Source organism: Pezoporus flaviventris, unplaced genomic scaffold (assembly GCF_033815535.1).
Source record: "Pezoporus flaviventris isolate CSIRO_AGI_PZ_B2104156 unplaced genomic scaffold, CSIRO_AGI_Pfla_v1 ptg000036l, whole genome shotgun sequence".
NCBI lineage: Eukaryota > Metazoa > Chordata > Aves > Psittaciformes > Psittacidae > Pezoporus > Pezoporus flaviventris.
The window spans coordinates 40,326,698-40,346,968 of NW_026892584.1; the positions used below are offsets into that span (position 1 = coordinate 40,326,698).

Here is a 20,271-nt window from a genome sequence, read left to right on the forward strand (position 1 = left end):
GACGGGAAACCAGCGGCTCTCCCCTGCGCCGATCCCTCTCTCCGGCGCCCCGCGTACTGGCGCCATCCCCTCCTCAGCGCTCCCGCCCTTCCCCCAGTGCCCAACGGTCGGGCCGACGCAGCAGCGCCCGCCCCCAGGCCGAGCACCCAGGGCAGCGGTGCGAGCCTCGGCACGGCTGCCCCGGCGCTCCCCCCCTCCTGCCCCGAGCGGGACACGCTTTCTCCTCACATCCCACTCCGCGCACCCTTCGCTGCTTGCGGGGGGCCGGCAGGCGCCGGGCGGGACTGGCTGCGAGTGCCCGGGCGGGAAGCGCAGAGCCCCCCCCCCGCACCCCCGGTTGTGCCCATTGCCGGGGGCTGGGGGCTAGCGACGGCATCAGGTGCAGGCGGGCACAACAGGCCCGACCCCTGGCTGCGCGCGCGCTGAGCGGCTCGGCCGGGCCCGCCCCTCGGTGTGTGAGGAGGAGCCGGGAGAGCAGCGGGCTTCGCCGGGGATTTCCAGCCTGAGCGGGCGGGAGAGGAAGTGCGGGGCGGGGGTAGACGGCGCAGAGTGGTAGGGACTTTCCGTCGGACTGGCATTCTCCTTCACTAGGCTCCAGCTGCTGCCCGCTGTCCCGCTCCCCTCACACGCTCGCAGGTAGGGCGTCCGCGGGGCTCCGCCGCCCCGGGGAGCGGCTCCGTGAGGCGGTGAAGGGGAGGGGGGAAGGCACACACAGACACGGCGGGGACAGCACTTCACTGCCGCCCTGGTGGCGACTCCCGCTCAGGGCTGGGGCATCGCCCGGGCTTGGCCACCCGGCGCTCGGGTTCCCTAGACGGAGGGACGGGGCTGGGCGCGCGGCGGGAGCTGGGGTGTGCTCCCGCGGCGCCGGCGGGGGCAACGCGGCGGCGCGGCGCTGATATAAGGTATCTGCTACACGCAGGGGCCGAGCGTGCTTCACCCGCAGCCTGTTGCTGGGACCTTGGTGGCGGCTGGTGCCCGGGGATAGATCAGCCTCCGGCGGGGTCGGCGTGGGCCCTTCCTGCCCGGACGACACTCCAGCGCTTTGCAGGTGCCCCCTTTTCACTTACTTATTTCTGCCTCCCCTCTAGTCCTTCTCCTCTTGTTTCCCCCTCCGCCCCCCGATGTGTATGTGCGTGCGTGCCGGGGAGAGAAGGGGAGGAGAGGGGAGCCCGGCCACAGGCCGGAGCGGAGCTGTGCGGCGGCAGGCGACGCTTGCGGCGTTTGATGTGTCGTTTGAATGCAGAAGCCTCTCTCAGCTCCTGGCTCCTTCCATATGCAGTCCTGGGGGCGGGCCGACGGCCTTTAAAGGGGCACTGCTGGCAGCCGCCGCGCCTGGGAGCCGAGCGCGGGGTCCGCGCAACTTCATACCTCCCGCGGCTGCCCTCTGCGGCGGCTCAGCTCCTGCTCTGCTCGGCGCCGCTCGGCGCCCGGGCGATAGGCACTAAAGCTGTCTCCTCCGGGGAAAATCCTTTGCCATTGTTACGGAGCTGTCTCTGACTGGTGTGGAAGGAGTTATATTTTTATAAAGTCTGTTTGCCTCCAACGGTCCTGCGGTATAAGACCATCTGCTTGGCGTGCGCAGAAAGAAAAGTGTTTTGTTTTCACGCCATTCGTTTTGTGCGCTGATTCTCAGTACTGCATTTTAATACGTTTCATTAATTACCGTGTTATATGTTAGAAAAAATAACGAGTGTTTGAAAGTTTATACTGAGTCATTCCTCTGCAGATGAACGTATGACTGACTCATAATCTGAGAACTGCAGTGGCTTGTAAAATAGGAAGGTAAGGCATTTACATCTTGATTTATTTGTATCTTCATGTGTTTATGATCTGAATTATCTGCAGAAAACCAAGAGAAATGGCATTAATGCTAAGAGGCATAATCTCACGTTCTGCTGACCTGAGCTTGTGTTTGACGTGAAAGGCTGTATGTGCACCTGTGTGTGGCTCTTTACCATGCATTAGGACATTTTTCGTGTTTTTCTCTTTCTGTAGTAGTAATATGTGGGAAGTTCCAATGATACAATTTGAAATTCACAGTCAGTCTCCTTGGGCCAGTGACTTATCTAGCTTGTTGAGATCTAACCAAGCCTTGTATATTGTAATTCGTGCATCTCTTATTTCTTCAGTAGAGCTGTGTATTTTTCCTTTCAGGTTTGTACCGTAGAACACACGTAGCATTATTGTGCACTGATCTGAACTTGCATTCATAGACTGAAAAGGAGTTTACTGTGTGATGTGAACGTGTGCTAGCAGTATTTTGCTTAGACAGATGAAATAGTAAAAATCCATATTTAAATTGGCTACTGACTTGCACAGAAGCCTAGATTCAAAGGCTACACTGACTGTGAGAGTTAGAACTAAAGAGATCATAGCACACACCATATGGTGTCCCTTAAAATGAGACATTTGGTTTAAAGTGTCTGTAAATGGCAATCCATGCACACCGCGCATGGATTAATGTAGATGGAAATGTTATTTCTTTTGATCAGAGAGAAGTCTTTTGTTTTAAGACAAGAAATATTTTGAACATTTGGACGAATCAGAGATTTTTATGGCTGAATGGGGAAACCCCTTTTCATAAAGCTTGGTAATGGAAACGCTGATGCATCATGAGTTTGGGCATTGCAAGCAGACGGTACCATGAGGTTATAAAAGTTGCTTTGTTCCGAAATGAAAATGGTAGGCGTTTTACTGAAGTACGACTTGGTGCAAAGCTCCCAATAATAGCTGGACCTAGAGTACAGAAAGGTAAATGCAGTCAGTAGCAATGTAAATTAATTCTGATCACAAGAGGGTACTAAATGACTTGCTCTTCAGGCTTTCCTGAAGTCCTTCTGCAGTTAAGCTTGATGATACCAATTTTGAGAAGCCATTCTTTCTCTTTCAGAGAATTAGATCGTTTGTGTAAGCACATTTACTGTTGGTGCCTTGGAAAACTGTGTAAGGTGGCAGTAGTTAGTTAGCATCAGTGACAAAAAATTCTTTATGAATTCTTACCAGTCCATGCTAGTACAGTTTGTCTTACAAATGTTTTCAGGATCTTGTACTGTAGACCTTTGCATTGTTCTTGTCCATAATGAGAAGTTTAAGTGAGAGAAGAGCAATGTGTTTTATCAGTCTTGAAGTCTAGCTGTTCTGTTAGTGGATATGGCAATGCTGAAAATTCACAAAGCCAGAAAACTTAATTTTTAACTTTTGTTGTTAAACCACTGGAATATAAACGTGTTGATAAGTAGACTAACCATAATTCTTACAATCTATGTCACAGTCCATACCATATTTCTTCTATGGATGAAAAGGCAGTTTAAAAACAGAAATTACTTAAATCTGCTTCAATATCCTGAACTGGCTTTGCATAAAGGTATTGCAAGAAAAACGCATTTTGATCTCTGATATGTTAGATGATGCAATAACTGGATTTCATTAATTTTTTTTATTATAATAGTGTTTCTTAATTGAAGGTGCCGAATCTTATGATGTCTGAAGACTGCTTGTTACACACTGGTTTCAGATGTCTGTGCTCTTGTGCACAGTTCCTTTAAAGAATTGCCAAGGCATAATTTGTATTTTTTTATTTTTTTATGCTTGTGGGTGGATACTTTCTGAATGCAATGCTTGTGTTTGAAACCTCCTGGCATTTTTGGTGTATGGCTCAAGAACACCAAAAGTGTTGAGAGAGACTGAGATCTGAGATTTCAAGATGTGGTATGGGGAAAAGAAACCAAGGGAGAAAGAGTTGTGTATGTTTGTGCGACAGAATAAAGATGTGATTGTAGCACAGGAGGTAGCACTCTAGTCATACTAGGTTTTCTCTTCTTAACCTGTGGTGATGAAGTGGTAGCAAAAAAACTACAGCAGTGAAGGGCTGGTAAAAGAATATAACTGATCTCCTAGCTCTGCCTGCTAGATTCCCACACTGTCATAAATGGGAAGTCAGTATATTTTGTTTTGACAAATCACAAATACATTTCCCTTTTTTTTTCTTTTTTCTTTTTCTATGTTTTTTTTTAAGATAAAGGACTAGAGAATTGGGAGGAAAGGGGGAGTAAATGACAATAAAAGATTATTATGTGTCTTCCAAGTAGGAAGAGGTGCTCTCTTCTAATAGTGAAGAGAAGGAAATAAAAACAAAACTGCCCCTAGAAAATCAGTGAGAAAAGCATACAACAGAAAGAGCTTAGGGAGAAAATAAGGCAAAAGATTATTTGGTATTGGAAATTGTGAGGATACATATTTATATAGTCTTTGATGGTGTTTTTGTTTTCTTCCTGGAGATCTTTTCCACTGGAGCACTGACATCAAAATATCATTGCCACTGTGTCTTCACTTGCTACTGACCATTGGCTTTGTAACTAGGTTAACAGAGTGAGTGTCTCTAAAATTATATACAACCGCTGTAGTTCACTAACCCTCTCCACCCCCAAAAAATGTTAAGCCTTTGATTTCCATGCTGTTGTTCTCTGTTTTTTACTCTCCATGTGTAAAGTGTGATTTCAGTAGCATTCCAAGTTCTGCAGTTCATCTAGTCCAAGGGCAGCATGGGAAGTGAAGTCTCAACATGTTCATGGAGATAGAGGTTCCGTATTGGACATGTTGACTGCTTCCATCCTTGGCTCCCTCCTTGTACTGAAAATTGAGGTGTTGTGTACTTTAAGACTGGATTTTTGCAAATAGCAGGCATTGAAACTGAAACGGGCATAGCAGGAATGCTTAAAGTTGGAATGTTTCATAGTTCCAGTATTGTTTTATATAGTGTCATAAAATGATTATTTATGAAATAGATTTCTTTGATGTATAGAAACATTCTGTAGATTATTTAGAATGATAAAAATTTCAAATAATTCTGTAGTCTAATTTAAATGTTCTGAAGTGAATATATCCTTTCACATACATAGCAAATGCTTCAGTCAAAAGCAGTAGTGAAAGAAGTCCTAAAACTTCTATTTTACATGCTTTAATGATGACTGTATGTGAGCTTGGAATTAGAAAAAATTAACATTTGGAGTAATGCTGAGTTTCTGTTTGATTTAGTGGTTTCTTTTTGAAAAGAAAATAAGATATGGCCTCTCAAGAGAAGGTCAAAATGCTGTGAGTCTCTACAGCTTTCCTGGGCATTGAGCAAAAAGAGCTACTTGAATTTGGACTGTCTTGAAAAACATGTTGTAGATGCTACTGTAAGATACGTGCCTTCCTGACTGCCACTTCGTTCCCACAAGCTTTGACATCTATCAAGAAAGAGAAGATGGTCCATTGAAGATACCAGTGTAAAATCTAGGAGACCTGGAAGCTGGTTTTCCTTTGTTCCTGTAGATATGTGTACTGCAAGTCATTCAGTCAGGGCCAAACCAACAAGGGGCTTTGATGTTGCAGTGCAGAGTGATCTGACATCATGCCTGAGTCCCAGGGGCAGAAGGGGGATTCCAGTCCAAGTTTCCTGCTTCCCTGGGGAGTATTGTCATCATCAAGCCATAGGCCAGTAGAGAGTTACGTCACTTCCTTCTCTTGAAACTCTTCTGCTATACCAGGAAAAATCCAAACTCAGTGTGCCTAAGAAACATAGCAAGAGGAAGCATGATGTTTCAGTCAAGTAGTTAAGACAATTACCAGGATGAGGAAGGGTACAGAATCTGCTGATGCTTCTTCCACTGCTGTTTTCTTTATTGTTTTCTGATGCATTTGAAGTTGATGTTGAGATGCTTGCAGAGGTGATCAGCCTTGTCAAGACAAACATTTCCTTCAGCATAGAAAATGTGCTGGGGAAAAAAAGAGTACTGATACTTGGGTGCCACTTGGGTTAGGTGGTAGCTGAGTGGGAGTTCTGGAAATTACTTTGATGCAGCTTTGATTGCAGACCGTTTTCCTGGTAATAACATGGGAATAGTGGTGCTTTTCCACAGTCTGAGGACAAAAATGATGAGGTACTGAGACCCAGCAGGGCAGTACAAGTGTCATTTGTTGATAAATGAAATAAACTGCAAGTGTTGTGTAGAGGCATTTTTTATTGCCACCTCTGCAGCGCTGTACCTTCTGCACCATCAGCATCATGGCACAGTAAACAGTATTTGCTTCACTCTCTTCCATTGTTGTGTACAGCAAACATGCAGTGCTATATGAAGCTGAGTGTACATGACAGCATTTGTCAGTGGTAGCTGTTCTGGTGCTTGTACTTGTTACCAACTTTTCTGCTTTGGATGTAACAGAAAAGCTCAACTCATAAACCAAATTTTGGCAGTGTGAATGGATTTTGTTTTGTAAGCTCATCCATGTACTTGAGGAAGGGAGATAATTAAAAGAATTATTAGAGGTTTTTATAGTGGAGATCTTGGATATTGCACTAGTTTGACTATGCCCTCTTTCTGTCTTTGCACAGGGAGGAACCTAATGAGAGTAGGTTGCCTTGAGTTTTGTGGCTTCTATCTTATAACTTGCAGATGTGAGTCTTGATTTTTGCATAGGCATTATAGCCTTACAATTTTGATTCAACTTGTTTTAATTTCCTTTAAACCATCCTAAATGATTCCCCTTTGTGCATTTTTATGCTCTTCAGCTACTAGTGGAATGCTCTTGTCCATGCTGTGCTTCTCTTCCATCTTAAGTGTTTGGCCAAACAGTATAAATGCTCTTTAATTTCTCAAGTTGGTTCCTCTGATTCTTAAAGTGGCTTATTTTGAACTGTTTTCGGTCAGATCTCTTGTAATTTTACAGTTGTTTAAGGGATTATTTTTATACCCATGTGGTTTCATCATTGCACTTGATAAAGTGACTGCGTTTTGCCCTTTACTTCCATTTACATCACTTTTCTCTTTAAATGATTGTTTCCAGTCTTGTACTTGCTTTCACAGTTCTGGCTAATAATTTTTATCTGCAAATCCACTTTGACCTCTCTATAGGTACCTACTTCTTTGATTCCCTCCCCACCTCACCTTCCACTCCAGGTCAGTTGAAAGCAGCTCTTCTAGGTCACTAACAATAGTCTACAATGTACCCTACTATTGTCTGAATTACACGTCTTTAAATCTACTCTTGCTCTCTCATTCCATCCTTTTTACTTTCCTCTTTTCTGTTCAGCACAGCAGCCTTGAGAGAGAAGCATTGTGCTTTTGCCCTGGAATGTTTTTATTGTTATGACTGCAGTGGTTGAACCTGATTAGGATACCAGTTCTACATTCAACAGGTGCCAAAGGTAAAGTGCCTGTGGCTGTAAAATGACATGTTCTCAAAATGCTACCATTTGTCTGACAGTTTGAATAGAAGGAAGTTTTGTATACCTAAATAAATGAAGGTTGCTGATTTGCATATGTGCATCTCTTTGATGTGAACCCTTTGATACAGTAGTGTTTTCATTGCCTTCTAAAACTCAGCATTTCTTGGGGAAAAAAGAAAGGATTTGAGCTAACTTTATCTGAAGTTGATAATATGTAGTATCACTTGAAGTCAGCAGTATCTGCTCTGTTCTCCTGCAGTAATTGAATTGTGTTTCTGTCAACAGAACATGAGCATGCTGCATTTAAGATTAGCAAATATGTCTCGCTATGCACCCATGGTGTCAATACATAGTGGAAATACCAATGGATGCTACGCTGTAGATCAGCTAGTAGATATTGGTGGTGTGTTGCTCATACTGTTTGGCAGGGTTTTTTGTATCTGTGTTATAGCAAGGTATTTTGACACTTTTTTTGAGCATGTGCAGAAGAATGCTGTTGGCAATTTCTAGGGAGATAAACCTAGGGGGATATTGTTAGTGTGTTGTACTTCATCAGCTGCTTTTTAGTACCTGGGACCGTAAATTTCCCTTCTCTCTCCTTACAAGTTGCTGAAAAAGTCACTTTCATTTTGAAAAGGATTATTTAGACATGCAGGTTACAGTTTTTTGGCAAGTGAGATTTTGAGAGAGTTTTGAGGGATTTACTCGGTTAGTTGTGGGTTTGTTTGTTTTTTTTTTGTGTTTTTGTTTTTAGTTTGGTTGTGTTTGGTTTTTAAATAAAGATTTAGGACAAGTAGATAAATATCTACCCACTATATTCTGTAGATTTTTGCTGAGGAGATTATCTCAAAATAAATGAGGAAGAAGCTTTATTTACAGTAACTTTTGTTAGTGTAAATAAAGCTGTTAGTACATATAGCCAAAATACAATGCTGTGTTTTTTCAGAATTATTTACCAAGACTTTTTGGTGTATTTATGTATTGACTGTTCTGAGATGAGATAGGGCAGACAGACTTTGAAAGTCCTCTGAGCTATAAATAAAAAGGCAGTTATTCCAGATCAAGAGTGTCTATATGCTGAGTTAATTGGAAAAGTTGTTGAACCTTTACTTGCAATGTTGTGATTTATAAAAAGAACAAGGAGAACAAAATGCAGTGAGGAAAAAAATACTGCTTTTTATAGACCCATTTCATACCTAAGTTCTGTCATGTTTGTTTGCATGAGAAAATGTTAATGAGAAAAACAGTGGAAGCTGAAAACAGTCATCATGCTATATGCGTTATTGATTCTTACGATGATTTGCTACCCTTCTCCTATAGCATGCTTTGTAGCAGAAGCACAACCTGAAGATGTCTGGAAATACTTAACTTCATCTGAAGCAGGCATAAGTTGTAACTTCTGTTGCTGTGTTTAAGGTCCAGGTTTGCCAATATTCCTTACATGTTAGAGGTGCTGACATTTCTGTTCTGCTTTCAGAAGGAAAGTTTAAACATGCTTGTGGTAGCTGTATTTTTAAGCTTTCATTGATGCTTCTCAGTTACTGTTTAAATTAAGGAAAAAAAAAAGTACTTCTAAGTAAAATATTATCTCCTGGTTAAACAAATGTCCTGTTGTACTTAATAAATTTGTATGTAGTATCTGTAGGAAAAAAAGATCTGTCTGATTGTTGTCTACGGGGAAATGATTTGGCTTCTCTTGTAGCTGATCAGATTTTATAGAGTATTAAATAGGCCATGTGTTAAAAGTATCAGTTGTTAACACCTCCAAAATAAAATGTTTGTCATGCTAAAGGGGAAAAATTGGTGAGCTCTCCATTAGATGGTGCTGCTGGGATTGAAATATTTATATACCTAGTGGAGCAGGCATCTGCATAGAACTGTTTTCATGTCTGTTTTGTTTTGTTTTTTAAGGACTCCATATCAGAATACTCTCCAAAGGCAGGGATACATAAGATACTAAAATGACAGGCTGTTTCCATGGGAAGGAGTATGGAAGAAATAAATCATATGCTTTTTGCATGGGTGGTGTAGATTTTAGCAGCCTCTGTGGTAGCCCTCATCTTTTAGGTGTTGACATTGTGTTAACACTATCTGCTATCCTGTAGATGGGAATACTGCAGTATTAAAGAAATTCAGTGTCAAGAAATACTTCATTTCAAAATGCAGAAGTTGATTAGACTGCCCATTACAGCAATAATACCCTCATGAATCTAGTATTCAAGGTCCTGTCTTCTTGTTGACCCCTGTCCATTCAAATTTCTTTTTAAAGAGTACTGTTTCAACTTAAACACATGATAGTGTTCCTTTGCCTGAGCCCTGACTGACTAGTGATTTTGTAAAAAATTAAGGGAACAGAGATGGTGCCTACACACAGAGGTACTGAGTACTATTTTAAATGATGTAACTGATCCCAGGTGGTCAGGAGTTGATGTTCCAAAAGTATGCAGTCTTGCATATGGCCGAAGTCTTACCTGTCAGTCCTGCACATCTTGGATATTTTCGGACATGTAAAATTGTACTAAATGCCCACTACTGGACATCTGACTTGCTCTGCAATAGTGAGAGTTGAGATACATATGAAATAAAAAAAAAATAGTGCATTAGCATCTGTCTTTGAGTACTCCTTGCTGTTAGGATTTCTTCAAAGATGGCAAGACAACATTGCTGAGATCTTTGAACTCTCTGGTATCCCAGGGCTGTAAGTAGGAAAAAACCCCCTCTTGTTTCTAGAAATGATGTTGTTTAAGAGCAATAGAGTTAAGTGGGGTTAGAGGGCCACAGTCCTCTTCTTATTGCAAGTATTTTTAGTGTGACATAAAGAATCAAGATAATTGTGACCAGCTAGCAAAAAAAAAAAAAAAAAAAAAAAATAGTAGCAATAAATAGCACTGAGCAAAAAGTGTAAGAGACAAAATCTTTCTTAAGAAACTGTGATTTTATTTTTTTCTTCTGAATAAGAAGTAGATTAGCAAAAATCCACTTCTTGGGATTGGAAAGTTTTTAAATAATTTCAGAACCAGCAGCGGGAAGCCTGCCTTAAGAGGCTTGGCCTGAATTTAATGGCTGTTAATACTGTGCAGCAGCCAGTGGACTTCGCATGTAATATTCTGTTTTAAGGGAAAAAAAAAAATAAAAAATTGAAAAGTTTGCAAAAATCTTTGTTGGCTTTCTAACCTTGGCCAGCGTTAAAATGGAAGATTAACAAGTGCTATCAGTTCCCCAGAGTTTATCAGGATAAAGTAATAGGCAGAGGAATGATTCTCCTTGGTCTTAATCATCCATTTTGGAATAACTCAAATAGGAAAAGTTAGCAGTTGTGTGAAATCTGGAGAAATAGACAAGCTGTTGAGAGAACTTGGCCATTAATGTTTTATCAGTTTGCTAATAATAACTTAAAGCTTGCTAATAATAAACCTTAAAGGGGCAATTAAAAGTTAGCAGTTGTGATGTCATCCAGCCATATGACTTCACATCAAATATGATCTTGGTATTCCTCAATTACGTGATTGGCTTGCTAAGTGAGGCCAAAACTGAAGAGGGGCATGAATTGGGCAGAAAGTCAGTTGTGCTTGGTCACCTTGAATAGAAAGCCTTGATTTTAACGCTGTCACGGGATAGTGTATAGACAGAAGTGTGATAGTGTTTTGAGCTCTGTTAATAGACTTTTAAATATCAGCAACATCTAGCCTTTCTTCTTCTCTCCTACCTTGACTTTCAACTGACTAGGAGACTACCTTTGTCTTTACAGGCTATTAACAGGGTTTGTTATTTTATTTTGCTGTGCTTAGACTCCAGATCAAGAAATACCTGTTGTTTCTATGGTCAAAATGACATTAACGGCATATCCCACAGGAATGTTGATCAGGGAGGGCATAGTAAGGATAGTCAGGGAAGAATTAATAATGTATTGTAATGTATTAAGGATGTGTATGTTTATTTTTAGGTGAAGAAGGCAAGAAGGGGAGGGAGCAGTATTGTCATAGACCCACCAAAAATGTTTGGAGTGGTGAAGCTTGTTTCTGTTAAAAAATCAATCAACCTACCAAACAAAAAAACCCTAAATGAACAAATGTTCAAACAAGAGATTTGGGGTAAATGAAGGAGTTTATCTGCACAGGTATCTTTTGAGAATGGCGTGTGGGACGTGCACTTCTATATTGATTTATGGGAAAGCTCTTGATAATAAATATAGATGCTCATCTTGATTTAATGTTGACTAAGATCTGGTTAAAAAGACAAAAGGAGGCAGCTTATGAAAGATGAATTGATAAAATTCAGTATTCCTAGGAATTAAAGGAAAAATAGAGAAGAATGGCAAAATAAAGACAACAGGAAGAATTCAGAAAATTTGTAGATAAGATGCCATAGGAAGCATGTTACAATCTAAGAGGAATTCAGTAAAATTATTTTCTTTTTAGGAAACAAGCTCGAATTGGCGATTTTTACTTTCTTTTGCACTGACACATAGCAACAGACTTCTTTGGCTGAATCAGTACATTGCTAATGATCTGAAATTTGATAAGAAATTTAGGTGATGGTGTTAAAAATGAATAAGAAGGAATGACACGAGTGTGTAGGGAAAAGATTGGAGTGTTCAAGCCACAAATCAGTAGCAAACTAACATGGGTAATAAACTTATAATGAGGAAATGTTTTTCATATGGTCTGAGCAGTAAGAGCATATTCTTCCAGAAGCCAGTATGGAGGGAAAAGCAACAGAAATTCATGCCAAGAGAAATGAAATAATTAATTCTTCTTTCTTCTGTCTTCTTCAGAAGAACCGATATAATGCATAACCCAGTTAGCTGTTAACTCTTTTGATTGAGGTTAAATGCAAATCAAAAGAGTTTTGTATTTCATCTTGCGATTGTTTTCTTGGTGAGTGATGTGAAACTCGGTAAAATTTATTTTCCAGGAAATTCTGAGTAAATGTTTTGATTATAAACATCTGTAAAGTAAAAGAATGATGGTAAGAGAATTAGAAGTTTTTCTGTTATATTTTATCACAATTCTTCTTACCACAAGACCCTTGATTGAGGGTCTAGGGGGACTGAAGAGAAACAGCCTGGTTTAAAGGACGTAGCTGCAAGGATAGCATGCAATAGATTGGAAAAGCGAGTAGGAAGATGCAGGTTAACTGTCATCATCTTGGGTAATATTGCCTACATGCTGCCTATGCTGACACCAGCCAGTTTTTAAGCCAGTGAAGACTATACCTGTACAGGCCAAGAGGAGCCAGTTTCTCCAGGGGAATGCTGTGGGAGACAGTGTCAAATGCTTTACTAAAATCCAAGCAGACAATGTCTACAGCCTTCCCCTCATCAACCAGGAGGGTTACCTTGTCATAGAAGGAGACCAAATGATGGAGAGTGGCTTGGCAAGCCCCTCTGATAGCTCCTTCAGCACTCTTTGGGGCGTGATTGTGAAATTTCTCCCAGTTGTTTGAAGAATGCTTCACCAGGGTATCTACTTGCTTGGCTGTCCCCCTGATCTTCATGCACATTCAGCCTTCTCACTTATGACATTAAGGTCCCGGCAGTCAATGCACTCCCTAACATGCAATGCAACACCACCCGCTCTCTTTTCTTGCTCATCTGTTCTGAAGAGCCTGTAGCCATCCATTGCAGCACTTCAGTCTTGTGAATTGTCCCACCATGTTTCTGTGATGGCAACTATGTCATGGTTTTCCTGCTGCGCAGTGGCTTCGAGCTTGGCCTGTTTGTTGCCCAAGTGAAGTGAACTGTAGAAATGAAGGTACCACAATTGTGTGTTGGTGGCTTTTTAAAAGATTTTTTTTTTTAAGTACTACTACTAGCATGGTAAATTCCAAAGAAGAGGTGGGAAGACCAGATGAAGATGTACCAATATCTTAATGGCTGTAGTTACTCACCAGGGCTTAAGCATCAGAGCTTATTGCCTGGTATTTAATACAATAAATAAAGTAGAAACAAGAGTGTTCAGAGAGTTTCTGTATATACATGTTTCTATATGGCTTTATTCCATGTTAGAGCTCCCTGAGCCCATGTAATACTTTCCTTAAATTGTTGTTGTCTCTTTGTTCTGATCTCTGATTTTTTAAGAAACCTTTAATGTTTGCATACAAGTGACTTCCAAGATGCTGTTTCCTTATGTGGCCTCTGATGAAACTATACCACATATCCAGATATTCACTGCAAGAATAAGGAGGCCAGCGTATAATGTCTGTAAATTAGTACAGAGGAGTTCATCTTCCATTGTTTTAAGCTAATGTGGGCTATTAATCTGTTTTCAGTAACTAGGATGAGATGAAGTGGTGACTGGGTCATTCTCTCAGCAGATACTCAAAGTGGTCAGTTGAGACTGTATCACAGTTTTGCTGTGATTGTGGCAGAACTATTTAGACAGTCCAAATTAACGAACTTTGGGAAAGCAGGCAGAATGAGAATTAATATCAGGCTTATGACTTTTCAGGTTTGTTAACAGATAAAACTGATCTAGTACCAATACTGAATAAAGCAGAACTGTTTAGGGGAAATGGATCTTTGGCTGTTACAGTAGGGCAGAAGTCTCCATTACAGGAAAAAAAGAGTCTTTCAGGTATACAGTGTTTTTCTGTCTGCCTTCATCCTCTCCTTTTTCTGTTCACTGCAGGACTAGATCAGGGCTTGACAACAGGCCAGAACACAGCTGTTTGCTGCTGCTACAAGGATTTCTTTTTTCAGTCCATCCTTTGCCTCTGGTCTAGGGTTTGGTTTTTTTTTGTTGCTGTTTGGTGGTGGTGTGTTTTGTTTTTTTGTTTTTTTTTTTTACTTGCTTTGTATGTTTTGTGTTTTGGTCTGAGGTCCTTCCCTGAACCACATGGAGATACAGTGTTAGACAAGAACTACTGAACCTTCCATAGCATTATATTCCTATCTGAATTGGGGAAATTGCTTTCATGATGTGACCTTAGCATATGACAGTAACTCCAAGGGTTCTGATCTCTGTAGGACTATCTTGTAAAACAGCAGATAGAGCTTGTTCCAGTATGATTTCCAGATGTCTAGTGCTGTAGGAAGACCTACGCTTTCTCTGGTGATTTGAAGTGTAGCATTGCCTTAGGTAGAAAACCTAAGGCAGACCACAAAACCGATACTGTGTTTTTTTGATAAGGCATACAGGGAGGTCAGCCTGCCAGTTCTTGGAGGGTGAGGACTGGTGTTCAGTATGTGGATAAAGAGACTGAAAACTATAGCTGCAGGTGAGGAGAACTGTTTAGTTATCCTGGGAAACATAAAAAGCTGTGCTTTCTGTGTGAACCTGTGGACACCTTTGGGTCCTCAGGATGGTTCCCAGGGATTGCTTTGGTCATTACAACACTGAGATGTTGCTTTTTACTCGAACAATGCAGCTGTATGGCTGGTGTGTTCCAGGGGTAGAATTTAGGCCTTCAAATGATTGAGTGCATCGCCAGGTAACAAGGAAATGTGCTTTTTAGTTTCTGTTTTGATTGCTGTTTTCTTTCTTCCCCCCCCCCCCCCCCCCTTTCTCCATAATTACAAGTTGGTTCTGTTGTGCTGTGGAGACAGTCCCCTTAACTAGGTTTCTAGTTTCAAAAGGAACATGCAGTTACTGCAGTCAGAAGGCCTTTTTCATTCGTCCTTTTGTTATTGTCAACTAAGATAAAACTTGCATAATCACAGATGTGGCTTTTGCTGGGAAATACATAGGTAAATTGTCTAAAACATCCTATCTCACTTTACATAATGTATTGTCGGGTGGAAAGAATGTTTCAATAGGGCAGAATGCTTTATAAAGAATCTGCATCACCAAAGTAAAATAAAAAATAAGGACCACAGAAACAGTTGTTCATATATTGCATTATGGAGCCCTAAAACCAGTGTTTGGCAAAAGATGAATTCAACTCTGAATTTGGGCTTCTAAACTTCTCTGCTTCCCCCTCCCCCAGATGCTTTGTGGCCTATTAGGAAAGTTGTACTGCACTGTCATGGTAACGGATTTGTACTTAAATACTAAAACCAATGTGGTCTTTGAGCTTTTGAGGCTTTAGGTAGTAGGGTTTAGTTTATGATCAGTTTTGTAATTTAAAAGTCTGTTTTAGAGCTCAAATCCCAATACTTGTGCGTTTGTGATCCACAGCATAATTTTTAACTTTCATAAAGTTATATAATTAAAAAATTAGACTTACTCTTAAGTATCATTAGAAAGATTTTACAGGCAGCAACTAAAATATAATCTGAACAATCTGTACTTTTAAATTGATAATTTTTATCAGAGAAAAGGGGAATAATATTTGAGCTGTGAAATGTTTTGAATTTACTCTTTGATTTTAAATGGAATCCTTAAACTCTTTTCAACCCTCTGAAACAGGAACGATTCCTTCATTCAAACTACTTGACTTTGTTTGAGTGAACTGGATTTTATGCTGCAGTTGTTTTGCAGCATATTTTCATTGCCAAGGGAAGGGAACAACATCTTTCATTTTATTACTGATTTTGTGTAGGGACTGTTGGCTCTTGTTAGTTTGCTTTTTTTTTTTTGTTGTTTTTTTTTTTTTTTGGTCCCCATGGTAAAGTGAAAATGGATGAAATAAGATGGTGTCGTGCTTTCTTATAACTCCATTCCATCTGTTTCACTAGTACTTACTTCCTACAAGGATAAAACTGGTAGGTAAAAAGACTACTTCAGTTCTCAGTATCACAGTTCAGAAACGGGGATGACGTGCTAGCCAATATCTTCTAATATGGTTTGGTGGTAGTATTCAAACTACCTTTGTTTTCAATGTTCATATTTCCATCCTTTGATCAGAGTGTAAATCTGTCCTATGCTGAATAGGTTGAAGTACAGTAGCTAGTAGAAATAGACCTGTGTTGTGAAATGGAGCGTGCATCTCAGTTTCTTTTCTTGATTTTGGTTTAGGTTAGCAGAAGTATCTTTACATCTGCAGTTTCTGGAAATTTAAGAACACTGTGAACCTCCGGCCAATAAAAATTTTCCCATTATGTGAAACATTCTTGCAGATTAGCTTGACTCACTACGTGGTGGCAGTGGTGACTTCCTCTGTGAAGTAGACTTTTGCAATGAATTTTCTAATAAACTAATGAATCTCAGTGCAACTTTTTGATTTGCTATAATTTGTTACGGTTTCATGCAACCTTAACCTGCTATTTCTCTCTCCTGCCTTCAGGCTTGTGAGAATTGTTTCTGTATATTAATAGGAGATGCTTGAAACTGATTTACTTGTTCGTTTCCCAGCAGGAAAGCCTGAGTGCTTAGGCTTTAACTGAATCAAGACTGTCTCTCAGCAGTGAGAGACAGTGTATTAATCCATTGGAAGCACAGACTGCACTCTTCAGTGTCACTGTGGTTTGTGTTGTGATTATTATTATTTTCTTGTAAGCAGGTAGATAGCAACAATTCTGCTGTATAATTTTGTGATGTGCACATTTAGAAACCTCATGACAGTTGTGTGAGTAGGGTTTTTTTCTTGGGGTTTTATTTTTTTTTTTTTAGCAGTAGTTGTATCATTGCATGAAACTGTGAAGTACCTTGTTCTCCTTTGTGTTTTCACATCTTTAAGTTGATGGTATCAATTTTACAAACCATATTCAGTGCCTGGATTTCCTTTAGTTATGAATGAGGATGGTATCTGAAAAGTCAAGTAAGTTTCACTCTTAATTTTGTAAGTAAACCCTCTTATACCCTTACTCTTTTTTTGTACCATGTCTTCCACACAGTCATCATGGACTGTTCAGAAGTTCTTCTGCACTGTTTGCCTGATGCAGTTAAGTTGTCTGATAGTAGGTGGAGGCTTGTTCATAAATTTTTGGTTCATTTTATCAGTTCTATTGTATTTGCAAAGAAGATAAGCAAATTGTCCTCATTTTGTTTCACATCTGAGGAAAATATTTTAAATTTTTTATTTTAAGTATCTTGAAAATGTGATTAGAATTCATTGCTGGTAGTCAGCTTCCTCAGTCAGCCACAGCCTAATCTGGGAAACTGTTTTACCTTAGTTGTAAGGGTAGAAACTATTTTGAATCGTCAGAACAGTACATTAAATGGGTTTGAGGTTGTACTTTCCTTCCTCCTTCCACTCTTACTGAAGTTTGAAAAGAAAGGATGCTTCTGCAATAAAGATGGTAGTCCTGTTTGCCTTCGGTTAATAAGCTGTAAATTAGGGACAGATAAAAAAGGTGAAACATGCTCCTTTGAACTTCTTGACATGAGCATAGTAAATTCTTCAGTCCTTCAGGAGAGTGATAGGGGTTGTTTGTATCTTTGGAGAGTAGTGGCAGGTGATGCTCTGGGACTACTCTGTGGCCTGTTACTCAGAGCAAGTGCACCTTTATAAAGCTGAGAGGTAAAGAGGCTCTTTCAAAATTTTTTGTGGAGAAGGGGTAAACATAAGCTTTTAGCTACAGTAACGCTAGACAATATGTTAAACACTGAAGAAGTTGTTGCAAGTAATTATGTGAATTAATGATGCTGTTTATACACAAGTTCATGTTCTTGTCACAGTAAGTTCTTTTTGTAGGTTCATGTAACAGTTTAACAAATCCTTTCTAGGTTGTGATCTGGATGTAGCACCTGAAGAGTGCAGGAGGAGGAAATACTCTGCTGGAATGACTAGATACTATTTTGGCCTTTTCTCTGTCTTGCCCTCCCACTAAGAATACACAGGACCTCAAACAATTTATGAAGCAGAGTTGCTATCTTTTTGTAATATTTTCTTCCTTGGAGCCACCTTTTAACTTAGTGCTAGGTGGATTTTTCCCTGGAAATGCTGTGTGCATTCTTGAAAAATCCCAGCCAGAAAGCAGCAAGTAGGCTGAACACAGATGTCTTCAAGTCATTCTCTGTGTCCTAAAGCAAAACAGCTTAAAATGTTGTTAAGGTGCTAGCTTTAGACTAACTGTGAAACTAAAAAATATTTGAAAATGTATTTTGCCATTTACATTATGGTTTTAGGGGAAATTAATATTTTTAATCCTGTTTCCCCCAGCTTTATTAAGATATGGTTTTATGTTCCTTATATCTAGTTATTTTTTCACTTTTGGCAATTCCCAGCTTAAGACTGAAATCATGTTATACAAGGTAATACATGTACGAGTATGTGAAGAGAATTGGGAACTTGATAGGTGTCCAGGTAAGATCAGGGAAAGGAGGCATTATATTTGTTCCTCAACGAAGGAGAATATGTACATAATGTACAGAAGTGCTCTAAGCTGTGCTGAAAGCCTCTGATAGCTCTTTTCTTTGGGGTTATTTCTGTTTCAAAGCCCACACAGCCTTTCCCTTTCTCAAATTCCGTATCATAGTTTTTAAATGTGGTAGGTGATGTTTGGTCTACAAATCAGGGAAGAGATTTAAAACTGAAGGTGACCTTTAGTGTTAAATAAATTACTTTTAGTAGGGATAAGCTTAAAATAAAATGAACTAAACTTTGGGAGCCTGAACTGACTGTATGTTGTCCATTACGGGAATTTCAATTTTAACTAAGCCATGCTAGAAAATAAAAAAATAAAAAAACAGATGCAAGAAAACCCTGTTACAGTGCAGCTAAAGCTCAGGAGCCCCTGTGAAGAGTAAGCAAAGGACTTGTGCACAGCTGTGAGAAATTAATTTTTCTCCTTTTTATGGGTGGGAGAGTGGGTATTAGGTATGTTTATTGTGTGAGTCTGTACCTATTTTGCCCATTACCTTTTCTTTAAAAGGCCAGTGTAAGCCTTGTTGAAACAACCAGTCTTTTCACTGCTGTGAGCCAAACCCCAAAAGGATGCATCTGCCTCCAAACTCTCCCATTTCCTTTCTGCTTATCCCTTCTCTGAATGCTGGCTACTGCCCCTTTTCTAGGGGGCTGCAGCAGAAGGGAAGTGCTGAAGAGCTGCTGGCGGCTTCTGAGCTTTCCATGCCATTGTCAGCATGTGTTCAGACCTGCTTAATGTTCCAGTGAGGCCAAACCAGAAAATGCTAGACAGGATCCTCCCCCATGAAGGACATGGATCTCAAGGAATAATAGGTTGCTGATGGTAGGCAGCTGAGCTTCTATGGGCTTAGAGACCTGGCCTTGAGCCTGGCTCTGCAGAATGCAGAGGGAAGGAGGGGAGAAAGAAGTCATGAGCCCGTTGTTGCAAATAATCCAACAACTGGCTGATTGACACTGAAGGCTCATTGTTGCTCTCTTTGCTCTTAAATGCAGCTGTGGAGGATGAAAAAGCAAGGGGGAGATTTATACTAACCAAGTATAAATTAGAATGTAAGTGTCCAGAGAGGCAATGGGCATAACAAAAAAAACCCAACCAACAAAAAAAAAAGCAACCCAAATCCAAACAATAAACAAAAAACACCCCATAAAATTCCATTTGAAGACAAGGAAAACTTTTGGGGGGCTCAGACACTGCAGCAGGCTGCCTGGAGTGGTAATAGAGTCACTTGCTGCCAATATTCAAAGCCTGATGGGGCACCATTCTGGGCAGCTGGCTCTAGCTGACCCTGCTTGAGCAAGGGGGTGGATTAGATGATATCCAGATGTCCCTTCCAACTTCAGCCCCCCTGTGAAAGCTTCTTTAATACTCGAATGTATTCTTTAGCTGCTGCTGTGGAACACTTGGGAAATAATTACAAATGCCCTGTTGGGGGCATCTGTCTCGCAAATGCTGCTGCTGTGTAATCATGGCAGTTTTAATTGTATGGGGAAAGCATCCAAGTGTTAAAATAGTTAATTGACTAAACTCCCTAATTTAAGCATTAAAGCCAAAAAATGCACTGTATCTCCCTCTGCCAAATCCAGAAATCCCAAACCCCCACAAACCTTAAAATACTTTTTTATTTTTATTATCTTTAATCCCTTAAAATATTAGGGGTTATGAGAATAAAAGGTAGCTTTACTATAACTTACAAGCAGTGAAGTCACTAAATATAAGAATCAACTTAAAAAAAAAAAAGAAGGAAGAAAATAGTTCCCTCCTCCCTCCCCCCAACAGTGCAGTAACTGGCAAGAAGGGAATTGTAAAGGAGAGGAAATCAAGCTTAGTGGAGCCTCTTGCAGGGTTGTGTTGCTGAGATCTGCATTTTGAAGCA

General features: G+C 40.4%; 1 protein-coding gene across 5 annotated transcripts in view; it reads left to right on the plus strand.

The window, feature by feature from the left end:
- The first annotated feature begins 371 nt into the window (after positions 1 to 371).
- Positions 372 to 20,271, plus strand: part of TRAF3 (TNF receptor associated factor 3) — a 71,643-nt gene continuing 51,743 nt past the window's right edge. For 2 of the 5 annotated variants that reach the window (XM_061464044.1, XM_061464048.1), the window contains exons 1-2: positions 377 to 636; positions 1,730 to 1,785. The gene's annotated coding sequence lies outside the window, so the exon portion shown is untranslated. Of the gene's footprint in view, positions 637 to 1,729; positions 1,786 to 20,271 lie in introns of all 5 variants that reach the window. The other 3 variants (XM_061464045.1, XM_061464046.1, XM_061464047.1) reach the window with 3 other exon arrangements.